Source organism: Phoenix dactylifera, unplaced genomic scaffold (assembly GCF_009389715.1).
Source record: "Phoenix dactylifera cultivar Barhee BC4 unplaced genomic scaffold, palm_55x_up_171113_PBpolish2nd_filt_p 001454F, whole genome shotgun sequence".
In the NCBI taxonomy this organism is placed as follows: Eukaryota; Viridiplantae; Streptophyta; class Magnoliopsida; order Arecales; family Arecaceae; genus Phoenix; species Phoenix dactylifera.
Window position 1 is genome coordinate 72771 of NW_024068771.1, and position 14145 is coordinate 86915.

The window sequence follows — 14145 nt, forward strand, 5'->3', positions numbered from 1 at the left end:
CTGCTCCCGGGATGGTCATCGGGTTAGCCTGGCATCTGAGGGTTGTTAGGCCTCAGGGAAATTCCGCTCGTTGGTCGGCCAAGGCTGGCGCAAGCGGAGGCGACCGGTCGGGGCTTCAGGCTAGTCTGCTCCCGGGATGATCATCGGGTTAGCCTGGCATCCGAGGGCCGAGCCTCGGGAAATTCCGCTCGTTGGTCGGCCAAGGCTGGCGCAAGCCGAGGCGACCGGTCGGGGCTTCAGGCTAGTCTGCTCCCGGGATGATCATCGGGTTAGCCTGGCATCCGAGGGCCGAGCCTCGGGAAATTCCGCTCGCTGGTCGGCTGAGGGTTGTTAGGCCTCAGGGAAATTCCGCTCGTTGGTCGGCCAAGGCTGGCGCAAGCCGAGGCGACCGGTCGGGGCTTCAGGCTAGTCTGCTCCCGGGATGGTCATCGGGTTAGCCTGGCATCCGAGGGCCGAGCCTCGAGAAATTCCGCTCGTTGGCCACGCGCCTGTCGCTTGCCACTCGACGGGATTTCTCCGTGTCCAGCTACGATCGTGTTTCTCCTCCTCTCCAAGCGTCGCCTGGGGAACACCAGAAGGGCATTAAATGCTAATTGAAGCGTTACCTGGGAAATCGGACCGCCAGTTGCTGCTTGCAAGGAGTGTCAGTTAAGCGGCCGCGATACGCGCGTTCTTCGAGGCGGATGCGGCCTGGGCGCGAGCGGAGATACGTGGACCGAGGGATACATGCCGCCCGGAGTGTCATCATAGTTTGCCATAGTGAGGGAGATCACCATGGCGTCATCGTGGGGAGTCTGAACCCCCTTTACATCCTCATCAGAAAAGGTGATTACATTACCGACCCTCTGCCTCTTTACGATGGCCGTCCCTGACGCTTCCGCCGAGCCCCCTGCGTTCCTCACGGGCCGTGAGCAGCCCCCAGTGATAGTGTGGATCACGCCCGCAACGGGTCGATTCTGCTCCCGAGGCTCCGGAGGAGCCGGGTCGGCTGGACGCGGGTCCGCGGGGGGACGTCGGTCGTTCACATATCGTCCGAGACGCCCCCGGCGGATGAGAGCCTTGATCTCGTCCCGAAGCTGGAAGCAGTCTTCGGTGTCGTGGCCGTGGTCCCGGTGGTACTCACAGTACGCCCGGGAGGGCCTCCTCCCAGGGATCTTCCGCATCTGTCTCGGGGCCGGGAGGTCCTCCCGCCCCTTGATCTCCATAAGGATCTGGGCCCGGGGAGTCAGGAGAGGGGTGTACCGGTTGAAACGTCGGGGCGGAGAACGAGGGAGTGGGGCGCCGTGGTTCCTCACCGGCGACGGGCTTCTGCGCCGATGCTGGGGCGTCGGGCTCCTCCTCTGGCGTGCCTCTTTTCGCCTTTTCTTCCCAAGCTTTGGAGGGATCTCGGCGGCCTCCTTGCTCCGGTGGGTGGCCGCCTCCTCGGCGTCCGCATACTGGTTCGCCCGGGACAACAGCTCCGGGAAGCTCCTCGGCAGGCGTTTGTCCAGGGAGAAGGTGAGTCTGCCCTTCCGGAAGCCGCGCTTCAGGGCTGAAAGAGCTACCTCCTGGCTCAGGTTCCGGACCTCCAGCGTAGCCTTGTTGAAGCGGGTGAGATAATCCCGCAGGCTTTCTCCCTCGTTTTGCCGAACATCAAAGAGGGAGTCGGAGACCAGTCGCCGCCGGCTACTGACGGCGAAATGAGTGATGAAGAGGCGAGTGAACTGGTCGAAGGACTGGATTGAGTTAGCCTCCAGGCCGGCGAACCACGCCCTTGCCGGGCCACGGAGGGTTGCTGGGAAAGCCTTGCAGAGGAGAGGATCTGATGCTCCGTGGAGGAGCATAAGGGTCCTGAAACTCTCGACGTGATCCCGCGGGTCCGCTGCCCCGTCATAGGGCTCGATCGCCGGCATCTTGAACCCCGGCGGATTCGGGGTCCGCAGGATCCTCGAGGCTAGCGCCGGCTGGGAGGGGATCTCCAAGTCGGCGAAGGGATTTTTGGAATGGCCCTTCAGAACCTGGAGTTGTCGGTGGAGATCGTCCACCCGCCGGTCCAGGGAGCGCGACCGGTAGGCGGGAGACAAGGAGCGGCAGGAGGGAGACCGACTGGAGCGCGGGTTCCTCGAGGACTGGGGGGTCTGGGAATGCGCCCGGGTCCGCCTCTCGTACCCCGCGCAGCTCCGATGAGAAGGTCCCGGCAGAATGGAACGCGTCGAGAATTCTCCTCGCGCCGGCGCTCCTCCCCATGGGAGAGGAAGGAGCGCGGGTTGAGGAGAGCAGGCGAACGCTCAGGCAGCAGCGGCTCCTGAGCCCGCTGCGGCGCCCGGGACATCACACCCTGCAGATTCTGCACCGCCTCCGCGAGGGTGCGAACCTGCTGGGCTAGCTGGTCGAACTGAGCGGCTTCGACCGTCTGAATAGGCGGTGGGGCGGTGGAGTGTTGCTGAGAGCGCGTTGGAGATGCAGCGGCCTCCCGGCCGGAGGCACGAGAGGCTCTGCGACCGGAAGCGTTGGAAGCTCCACGACCACCTCGCCGTGCCATTACGATCGCTCTGAGATCCGGCCCTTCCTCTAGCGCCAACTGTTGCTGGTGGTCCAAACCGAGAACGATTGGCACGGCGGTGTGAACGGGGTTCCGTTTGAGTTGCCTTGGTTGGTGTTGATTGCGCTCCACCTTCCACCGGGAAACCTGCAAGCAAGCCTCGCACCACCACTGGGGTAGTGGGGGCCTTCCGACGATCAAGTCAGAGGAGATTGGAGGAGAAGGAGAGATAATAGTAGCAAGTAAGAGAATGCTCTGGAAGTTCTTGCTTACCCCCCTTCTCCCCCCAGCCGCATATATACCAGGCTGGGGGGTCCTTTTGGGGGGTTGGTCATCGTGTAGCACGATGGAGCTGCCACTGACATGGCCGTTACAGGGCGTCGTGGGGCAGCGCTGGGTACGGCCATGACAGGGCGTAGTGGAGCTCCGCTTTGTACGGCTGTTACAGGGGATCGTGGAGCAGCGCCGGATACGACCGTTGCTGGGTGTAGTGGAGCAGAGGGCCGTGGCGTGCCTCTGGGGAATAGCCTGTCGTTGTCGAGAGATGTCCGACTCGGGGTCGGGCTGCGGAGACGAAGATGTCCGACTCGGGGTCGGATTGCTGGATCAAGGGGCAGCCGACTCGGGGTCGGGCTGCGGAGCCGAAGATGTCCGACTCGGGGTCGGATTGCTGGATCAAGGGGCTGCCGTAGTCTTCCTGGGCGCGCGTGCCGGTCACGTGGGGCATGGTGGCTAAGTTCCCCCGTAACACTTATAATTTAGGGACATGTTCCTTGTTATAGATATTTCATTTTAAAATAAGTGCAATGCATGGGAGGTGGTATCTTTTTGGTACTAACTGATTTTTAAACTTCACCCATTGAAAATATGTTAGGTAATGTTTTTAGTGGAATTTGATTATATTAAGATGGTTTAGATGAATATTGGACAAATGATCCCTAGACTATAAGTCTAGCTCAATTCTTGTAAATAGTAATGCCATACAAATATCTCTAAGCAATCCATGTTTGCAATCTAAAATGGATTTATAAACATGTTTGTTAATATGGCTAGGTTGAGCATAATTTAGTTTTCATTACTAGGCTTAAAGTTTGGGTTGGGGAATATGAATTATAGATTCATAAGTAGAATTCCAATAAATACACTAGTCACTGTCAAATGCCTTACTTTATTAAGTATCCTCATACTTACTACCAAGAAAAGGTTATCAAAATCTTAAGACACGGACATGGAGCTAAGTACCCATAACTCTTCTACTAGATTAAGGAAACAAATGCTAGACCAAACATGATTGGTTCAAGATATACCATCTTATAGGGAATGATACATGATTATAGCTAGAGACTCTTGGAAAGTAGACTGACAAATATTGATTAAAAACTCTAATCTCAGCTATACTTTACAAGTGAGAGATCTACTATTGGCAAGCATATGATTTGATATTTTTCTATTAGAATTGTATAGATACGATGCACATCGAAAGTATAGATTGCCATGATCTATTGATCATATTGCAATATTGGAGATAATTATCTTTAGTTTTCACTTGTTTACTATATTTTTCTTTTATCCACATAATATTATATCCTCCTTAAAGCTATTAGTTGGGCTACGCCTTCCCCATAGCTCAAAAAAATCGATATAAGTTTATTTTTCTTAAATAACTATAAAATTATTTCTCATGTCATCCCTATCCTATTTAATCTGTTTTTTTTCCCTTGGAAGTCTAACTATAAGAATTCTAGGTATTTTTTATTTATTTTTCTAGGAACTCTCTTGTTGATCACCCTAAATGTATAGTTTTTCTGTTTGGAACTCTCTTGATCATCCTACAAATCCTTATTATCTTTCCTCATAATACTGTCATGTGAGATCCTTAAATGGACAACCAATGATAGATGCTCAAGATTTGTCATATATATATAGTAAGAGTTTTGGAAGTGTAATATGCATGGATAAATAACATCATGTCAAGTTGGCCAATCAATTGCAAGGGTGCAAAGTCACTGATTTAAAGCCAACAAACAAAGGTTCTATTAATTTAAGTCATGGACTACTAATTAGCATATGGTTCATTATGATTAATAAATTAGAACTAATAACTTCTTTGAACAAAAAGGTGGAAGAGAGACTACACCACACTTTTCGGTACGGATGAAATGGGTTCAAAAGAGTGAGAAAAAAGAAAAATAAAAAATAGTAGGAAGAAAAAAAGGAGGAGGAGGAGGAAGCAATGGAGCCTAAATATCCATACAACAAGATTCGGATCTTAGTCCAATCAATATTGGCCCAAGCCACTAATGACCACAAATCAAATCATAATAATCCATCAAACTAAATATCAATTGTTGCTGGTGGTCCAAACCGAGAACGATTGACACGACGGTGTGAACGGGGTTCCGCCTGAGTTGTCTTGGTTGATGCTGGTTGCGCTCCACCTTCCGCCGAGGAACCTGCAAACAAGCCTTGCACCACCACCAGGGTGGTGATGGCCCTCCGACGGTCAAGTCAGAGGAGATTGGAGGAGGAGAGATGATAATCACAAGTGGGAGAGAGTGCTCTGGGAGGTATTGCTTACCCCCCCCCCTCTCCCCCCAGCCGCATATATACCTGGCTGGGAGGTCTCTCAGGGGGGTTTGTCGTCATGGGGCACGATAGAATGGCCACTGACATGGCCGTTACGGGGCGTCGTGGAGCAGCGCTGGGTACGGTCATGGCAGGGCGTAGTGGAGCTCCGCTTTGTACGGTTGATACAGGAGATCGTGGGCAGCATCGGGTACAGCCGTTGCAGGGAGTAGTGGAGCAGGAGGCCGCGGCGTGCCTCTGGAGAATAGCCTGTCGTTATCAAAAGATCTCCGACTCGGGGTCGGAATGCTGGATCATAGGGCAGCCGACCCGGGGTCGGGCTGCGAAGCCGAGGAGGTCCGACTCGGGGTCGGAGTGCTGGATCATAGGGCAGCCGACCCGGGGTCGGGCTGCGGAGCCGAGGAGGTCCGACTCGGGGTCGGAGTGCTGGATCATAGGGCAGCCGACCCGGGGTCGGGCTGCGGAGCCGAGGAGGTCCGACTCGGGGTCGGAGTGCTGGATCATAGGGCAGCTGTAGCTTTCCTGGATACGCGTGCCGATCACGTGGGCATGGCGGCTCAATTCCCCCATAACAGTAGCCCCCCACTTCCGAGCCTGGAACCAGAAGGGGAACAGGTGAAGGGAGTGATGTTTCGAGATTGCCGCCATCCTTCGGAGAGGCGCGCGCGCTTCAAGCTTCCCGCCTTCTTTATGGCGTATGGCGGTTGCTTCTTGCTGACTTTTGATTCCCGAAGTTCTTCCGGCGCTAGGCCAGGCATCCGAGGGTTAAACCTCAGGAAACTCTTCCGGCGCTAAGCCAGGCCTCCGAGGGTTAGGCCTCAGGAAATTCTTCCGGCGCTAAGCCAGGCATCCGAGGGTTAGGCCTCAGGAAATTCTTCCGGCGCTAAGCCAGGCATCCGAGGGTTAGGCCTCAGGAAACTCTTCCGGCGCTAAGCCAGGCATCCGAGGGTTAGGCCTCAGAAAACTCTTCCGGCGCTGAGCCAGGCATCCGAGGGTTAGGCCTCAGGAGACTCTTCCGGCGCTAGGCCAGGCATCCGAGGGTTAGGCCTCAGGAAACTCTTCCGGCGCTAAGCCAGGCATCCGAGGGTTAGGCCTCAGGAAATTCTTCCGGCGCTAAGCCAGGCATCCGAGGGTTAGGCCTCAGGAAACTCTTCCGGCGCTGAGCCAGGCATCCGAGGGTTAGGCCTCAGAAAACTCTTCCGGCGCTAGGCCAGGCATCCGAGGGTTAGTCCTCAGGAAATTCTTCCGGCGCTAAGCCAGGCATCCGAGGGTTAGGCCTCAGGAAACTCTTCCGGCGCTAAGCCAGGCATCCGAGGGTTAGGCCTCAGGAAATTCTTCCGGCGCTAAGCCAGGCATCCGAGGGTTAGGCCTCAGGAAACTCTTCCGGCGCTGAGCCAGGCATCCGAGGGTTAGGCCTCAGGAAACTCTTCCGGCGCTAGGCCAGGCATCCGAGGGTTAGTCCTCAGGAAATTCTTCCGGCGCTAAGCCAGGCATCCGAGGGTTAGGCCTCAGGAAATTCTTCCGCTCGCTGGTCGGCCAAGGCTGGCGCAAGCCGAAGCGACCGGTCGGGGCTTCCGGCTAGTCTGCTCCCGGGATGATCATCGGGTTAGCCAGGCATCTGAGGGTTGTCAAGCCTCAGGGAAATTCCGCTCGTTGGTCGGCCAAGGCTGGCGCAAGCCGAGGCGACCGGTCGGGGCTTCCGGCTAGTCTGCTCCCGGGATGATCATCGGGTTAGCCAGGCATCTGAGGGTTGTCAAGCCTCAGGGAAATTCCGCTCGTTGGTCGGCCAAGGCTGGCGCAAGCCGAGGCGACCGGTCGGGGCTTCTGGCTAGTCTGCTCCCGGGATGATCATCGGGTTAGCCAGGCATCTGAGGGTTGTCAAGCCTCAGGGAAATTCCGCTCGTTGGTCGGCCAAGGCTGGCGCAAGCCGAGGCGACCGGTCGGGGCTTCCGGCTAGTCTGCTCCCGGGATGATCATCGGGTTAGCCAGGCATCTGAGGGTTGTCAAGCCTCAGGGAAATTCCGCTCGTTGGTCGGCCAAGGCTGGCGCAAGCCGAGGCGACCGGTCGGGGCTTCCGGCTAGTCTGCTCCCGGGATGATCATCGGGTTAGCCAGGCATCTGAGGGTTGTCAAGCCTCAGGGAAATTCCGCTCGTTGGTCGGCCAAGGCTGGCGCAAGCCGAGGCGACCGGTCGGGGCTTCCGGCTAGTCTGCTCCCGGGATGATCATCGGGTTAGCCAGGCATCCGAGGGCCGAGCCTCGGGACATTCCACTCGTTGGTCGGCCACTTGTCGCTCGCCGCCCATCGGGGTTTCTCTGTGCCCAGCCGCGACCGTGTTTCTCCTCTCCTCCAAGCGTTGCCTGGGGGGAACACGAGAAGGGTATTAAACGCTAATTAATGCGTTACCTGGGAAATCGGATCGCCAGTTGCTGCTGGTGAGGAGTGTTAGTTGAGCGGCCGCGATACGCGGGTTCTTCGAGGAGGATGCGGCCTGGGCGCGAGCGGAGACACGTGGACCTAGGGGTATACGTCACCCGGATCGTCCTGCACAAAGAATGCGATTTAAGGAGAATGACGCTTAGGAAATCGCGGGGAGATACGCCTCGGGAGCCGGAACGGCTCCGGATTCAGTGCGCCTGCATTTATTGGAGCCACCCGTATCGGAACTACCAGGGGGCCGCAGCTTGGCTATAAATACAGGTGCAGGTACGATGGAATTTGCCAAGCCGGAGCTGCAGGTTGCCATGGATCGCGGACCTCCTCCTTGGCATATGACTGAGAGACTCCTGTCGAAGGAAAGGGGAGGCGCTCCCCTTACAACTTCAGCCAACTAGCCGTTTCATCTGGGATCAACAAGGAGGGTCTCCCCGGCGGAACTCCGCTCTAGGCGTTTCATCCGGGATCACATCTCCCCTCCTTGAAGTTCAGCCTCCCGGTTGAGCTCTGCGCCGGACGCTCAATCCGGGACCGTGCCTCCATATACTCTTCCCCCTTGAATCCCTTCTCTTCCCTACCACTGGGGAAGATGGGAATATCCTTTGGAGGCGGCGTTCCCCTGGGGGCAGCGGGAGCTTCTTCTGCGGCGGCTCCTCCTCTTTTTGGTGAGGTGCTGGATGGCGCCTCCGGTTAGAAGCACCCACTTCTGGTGGGACTGCAGCCGCCCTGGGTTGAGGGTTTGGGTCCCCACCTCTTCTTTACTTTCTTTACTCCCTAATTCCCCTCTGGGAATTCCTTGTAATCACACGAGCACGCCACTGTAACCAGAAATTATTGAAATGAAAAGTATTGCACCTTTTTAAATTGTCTTTCTGGCCTTGTTGTTCTACTGGTAATACATCCGCAGGTTAGCGGAATTCCAGCCCCTTGGAATTCCTCGGCCATCTAGGGCTTCCAACTGGTAGGAGCCAGGTCGGTTTACCCAACGAACTTTATACGGGCCTTCCCAATTTGGCGCTAGCTTCCCACCTTCCGTAGGTTGAGATGCCTTAGCTCGCCTCAGCACCAGATCTCCAATTCTGAAAAGCTTCGGTCGGACTTTGGAGTTGTAATATCGGGCCACCCTCTGCTGATACATTGCCATCCGTACCTGAGCCATTTCCCTTGCCTCTTCCAAGAGATCCAAGTTCCCTCGGAGTTGCTCTGAATTGGCCTCGGGTCGGTGCGCGGCCACCCGAGGCGAGGGGAGTCCGAGCTCCACGGGGGCAACGGCTTCCGTGCCATAGGTTAGGCTGAAAGGCGTCTCTCCAGTAGGAGTCCGTTGTGTGGTCCGATACGCCCAAAGGACATTCTCGAGTTCCTCGACCCAAGCTTGCCCCGTCCGGCCGATCCGCGCTTTGATACCTTGGAGGATTGTCCGATTTGTGACCTCGGCCTCGCCGTTGGTTTGGGGATGCGACACGGATGTGAACCGATGCTCGATCCCGAATTCCTCGCAGAAGTCCCGGAAGTGCTTGTTATCAAACTGTCGACCGTTATCCGAGATGAGGACCCGAGGTACTCCAAATCGGACAATGATGTTCTTCTTCACGAACTTCCGGACTTGTGCCTCCGTGATGGTGGCCAGTGGCTCTGCCTCCACCCACTTGGTGAAGTAGTCGATGGCGACAATCAAAAATTTCCGCTGGGCCGAAGCGACGGGGAATGGTCCGAGGATATCCATTCCCCACTGTGCGAAGGGCCAGGGCGCGGTGATTGGCGCCAAGGGGACAGAGGGGACTCTCTGGACGTTGGCGTGGCGCTGGCAGGCGTCGCATTTCCGCACGTGGTCCTTCGAGTCCTCCAACAAGGTCGGCCAATAGTAGCCTTGCCTCATGATCTTATGCGCCAAGGACCTAGCCCCCAAGTGCGATCCGCAGATGCCTTCGTGGACTTCGCCGAGGGCGTAGGCCGCTTCCGCGGGGCGGAGGCACCTTAAGAGGGGGGCGGTAAACGAGGTCCGATACAGCCTCCCTTCATAAAGTACGTAGTGGGCGGACTTCTTTACAAGCCGCCGGGCCTGATCTTCGTCTTTAGGGAGGATTCCTTCGGCGAGGTAGGCGACGAGCGGGTCCATCCAAGACGGCTCCGGATCAATTGCCATCACCGCTCCAGCCCCGTCAATGCTCGGGGCATCCAGGGTCTCCAGGTAGATTGCCCTCGACAAGTTGTGCGCGTCTGCGTCCACTAGGCGGGACAACCTGTCGGCCCTGGCATTTTCGCTCCTCGGGACCTGCTGAATGTCAACACTGCCGAGGTCGGGAATGAGTGTTTGCACCTTCCGGACGTAGCTCTGCATGGTCGGGCTCCGCGCCTCGAACTCCCCTCGAACCTGCCCGACCACCAGCTGGGAGTCGGTGAAGACTTTCAGACGCCGGATGCCGAGCTCCTTGGCGAGTTTGAGTCCCGCGACTAGGGCCTCGTACTCCGCCTCATTGTTGGTCACTGGAAATCCGAACCTCAAGGCATACTCGGCTATCACTCCATCGGGATTGGTGAGGACCAGCCCAGCCCCTCCACCTTCAGGGTTCGACGACCCGTCAATGTGGAGCGTCCAGATCGGGAGATCGAGGCTGGGTGTCTCCGGCGGCTTAGGTTCCGCCTCTTGCACAGTGCACTCAGCGAGAAAGTCCGCGAGCACCTGGGCCTTGATGGCTGGTCGGGGCTGGTAGCGGATGTCGAACTCACCAAGTTCTACTGCCCACTTCACCAGCCGTCCCGCATTCTCTGGATTGCTGAGAATCTGCCGCAGTGGTTGATCGGTCAAAAGGGTGACAGAATGAGCCTGGAAATAGGGGCGAAGCCTCCTGGTCGCAGTCAGCAGCGCGAAGGCGATCTTCTCAGCCTTCGTGTACCGCGTCTCGGCATCCCGGAGGACTCGGCTGATGTAGTATATAGGCTTCTGAAGTCTTGCCTCTTCCCGAACCAGTACTGCGCTGACTGCGGTTGGGGAGACCGCCAGGTAAAGGTAGAGCATCTCCCCCTCTTGCGGCTTGGACAGCAGGGGAGGAGACGCCATGTACTCCTTGAGCTGGTCGAACGCCGCATGACATTCGGCCGTCCAGAGGAAGTCTTTTGGGCGCTTCAACACCTTGAAGAATGGTTGGCAGCGTTCGGCCGACTTTGCCACAAATCGTCCGAGCGCGGCGACCCTTCCAGCGAGCTCCTGAACCTCCTTCACTTTGGTCGGAGGGGACATATCTTGGATGGCTTTGATCTTGTCCGGGTTGGCCTCGATCCCGCGCTGGTTGACAATGAAACCGAGGAACCTCCCGGCCGAAGCACCAAAAGCGCACTTCGCTGGGTTTAGCTTCATGCGAAACTTTCGCAAGGTGGTGAAAGTCTCCTCCAGATCTGCAATGTGCTGGTCTGCATGGCGGCTTTTTACCAGCATATCGTCCACGTACACCTCCATATTCCGGCCGATCTGCTCCTTGAAGATTTTATTGACGAGGCGCTGGTAAGTGGCGCCAGCGTTCTTCAGACCGAAGGGCATTACCTTGTAACAGTACAGCCCCCGGTCTGTTATGAAGGCAGTTTTCTCCTCGTCCTGTGGAGCCATCATTATTTGGTTGTAGCCGGAGAAGGCGTCCATAAAAGACAGTAGCTGATATCCGGAAGTCGCGTCGACCAGTTGGTCTATCCGTGGAAGCGGAAAGCTATCCTTGGGGCACGCCTTGTTCAGGTCGGTGTAGTCGACGCACATCCTCCACTTCCCGCTCGCCTTCCGGACAAGTACGACGTTTGCCAGCCACTCGGGGTAGCTCACCTCTCTTATAAAACCTGCCTCCAAGAGTTTGTCTACCTCCTGGTCGACCACCCGGATCCGATCCGGGGCACAGTGTCTCTTCTTTTGCTTTACTGGTCGGTGGGTCGGGTCGACGTTGAGGGCGTGAGAAACGACCTCCGGGTCGATCCCAGGTACATCGGCCGCCGACCAGGCAAACACATCTGCATTGGCTCGGAGGAATTCCACTAACCGGAGCCGAGCTTCCAAGTCGAGGTTGGCACCGACCCGGACCGTGCGGTCCGGGCGGCCTTCTTCGAGGGGAACTTCGATTACGCCCTCGGCCGGCTCCCCGTGCCGCAAGGCCACTTCGTCTCTGGCGTCAAGTGACTCGACGCTTAGGGCCTCCATGGGCTTCTTCCCTTTGAGAGTTGCTAGGAAACACTGCCGTGCGGTCGGCTGGTCACCTCGGACCTCTCCAATCCCGGCCGCTGTGGGGAACCGCATGAGCAAATGGTAGGTAGAAACCACCGCGCGAAGGGCGTTCAGTCCGGGTCGTCCGAGGATAGCGTTGTAGGCCGAGGGGACACGGACGACCAAGAACCCGAGCCGCACCGTGGCTTCTGCGGGTGCAATGCCCGCAGTCACAGGCAGCTCGATGACACCTTCGGCCGAGATAGCGTCTCCAGTGAATCCTATGAGGGGGGTGGATGTTTTGTGCAACAATTGTCGGGAAAAGCCCATCTTTTGGAAGGCCTCGTAATACAAAATATCAGCTGAGCTTCCACTATCCACAAGAACACGCCTTACATCATAGTCCGCCATAGTGAGAGAGATCACCATGGCGTCATCGTGGGGAGTCTGAACCCCCTTTACATCTTCATCACAAAAAGTGATTACATTTCCGACCCGCTGCCTCTTCGCGACGGCCACTCCTGATACTTCCGCCGAGCCCCCTGCGTTCCTCACGGGCCGAGAGCAGCCCCCAGTGATGGTGTGGATCACTCCCGCAACGGGTCGATTCTGCTCCCGAGGCTCCTGAGGGGCCGGGTCGGCTGGACGCGGGTCTGCGGGGGGACGTCGGTCGTTTACATATCGACCGAGACGCCCTCGGCGAATGAGAGCCTCGATCTCGTCCCGAAGCTGGAAGCAGTCTTCGGTATCGTGGCCGTGGTCTCGGTGGTACTCACAGTACGCCCGAGAAGGCTTCCTCCCAGGGATCTTCTTCATCTGCCTCGGGACCGGGAGGTCCTCCCGCCCCTTGACCTCCATGAGGATCTGGGCCCGGGGGGCCAGGAGTGGGGTGTACCGGTTGAAGCGTCGGTGCGGAGAACGAGGGCGTGTGGCGCCGTGGTTCCTTGCTGGTGACGGGCTTCTGCGCCGGCGTTGAGGCGTCGGGCTCCTCCTCTGGGGTGCCTCTTTTCGCCTTTTCTTCCCAGGCTTTAGAGGGGCCTCGGCGGCCTCCTTGTTCCGGTGGGAGGCTGCCTCCTCGGCGTCTGCATACTGGTTTGCCCGAGACAACAGCTCCGGGAAGCTCCGCGGCAGGCGTTTGTCCAGGGAGAAGGTGAGTCTGCCCTTCCGGAAGCCTCGCTTCAGGGCTGAGAGAGCCACCTCCTGGCTCAAATTCCGGACCTCCAGTGTTGCCTTGTTGAAGCGGGTGAGATAATCCCGCAGGCTCTCTCCCTCGTTCTGCCGGACATCGAAGAGGGAGTCGGAGACCAGTCTTCGCCGGCTACTGACGGCGAAATGGCTGATGAAGAGACGGGTGAACTGGTGGAAGGACTGGATGGAATTAGCCTCCAGGCCGGCGAACCACGCCCTTGCCGGGCCGCGGAGGGTCGCCGGGAAGGCCTTGCAGAGGAGAGGATCCGATGCTCCATGGAGGAGCATAAGAGTCCTGAAACTCTCCACGTGGTCCCGTGGGTCCGCCGCCCCGTCGTAGGGTTCGATCGCCGGCATTTTGAACCCCGGCGGGTTTAGGGTTCGCAGGATCCTTGAGGCAAGCGCCGGCTGGGAGGAGATTTCCAAGTCGGCGAAGGGATCTTTGGAGTGGCCCTTCAGGACCTGGAGCTGTCTGTGGAGATCGTCCACCCGCCGGTCCAGGGAGCGCGACTGGTGGGTGGGAGACAAGGAGCGGCGCGAGGGGGACCGACTGGACTGCGGGCCCCTCGAGGACTGGGGTGTCTGAGAACGCGCCCGGGTCCGCCTCTCGTGCCCCGCGCAGCTCCGATGAGAAGGTCCTGGCAGAATGGACCGCACTCGAGAATCCTCCCCGCGCCGGCGCTCCTCTCCATGGGAGAGGAAGGAGCGCGGGTTGTGAGGAAGAGGCGAGTGCTCGGGGAGCAGCGGCTCCTGAGCCCGCTGCGGCACCCGAGAGATCACACCCTGCAGATTCTGCACTGCCTCCGCGAGGGTGCGAACCTGCTGGGCTAGCTGGTCGAACTGAGCAGGTTCGACCGTCTGAATGGGAGGAGAAGCGGTGGAATGCTGCTGAGAGTGTGTTGGGGACGCAGCAGCCTCCCGGCCAGAGGCGCGAGAGGCTCCGCGACCGGAAGCATTGGAAGCTCCGCGACCACCTCGCCGTGCCATTACGATCGTTCTGAGATTCGGTCCCTTCCTCTAGCGCCAACTGTTGCTGGTGGTCCAAACCGAGAACGATTGACACGACGGTGTGAACGGGGTTCCGCCTGAGTTGTCTTGGTTGATGCTGGTTGCGCTCCACCTTCCGCCGAGGAACCTGCAAACAAGCCTTGCACCACCACCAGGGTGGTGATGGCCCTCCGACGGTCAAGTCAGAGGAGATTGGAGGAGGAGAGATGATAATCACAAGTGGGAGA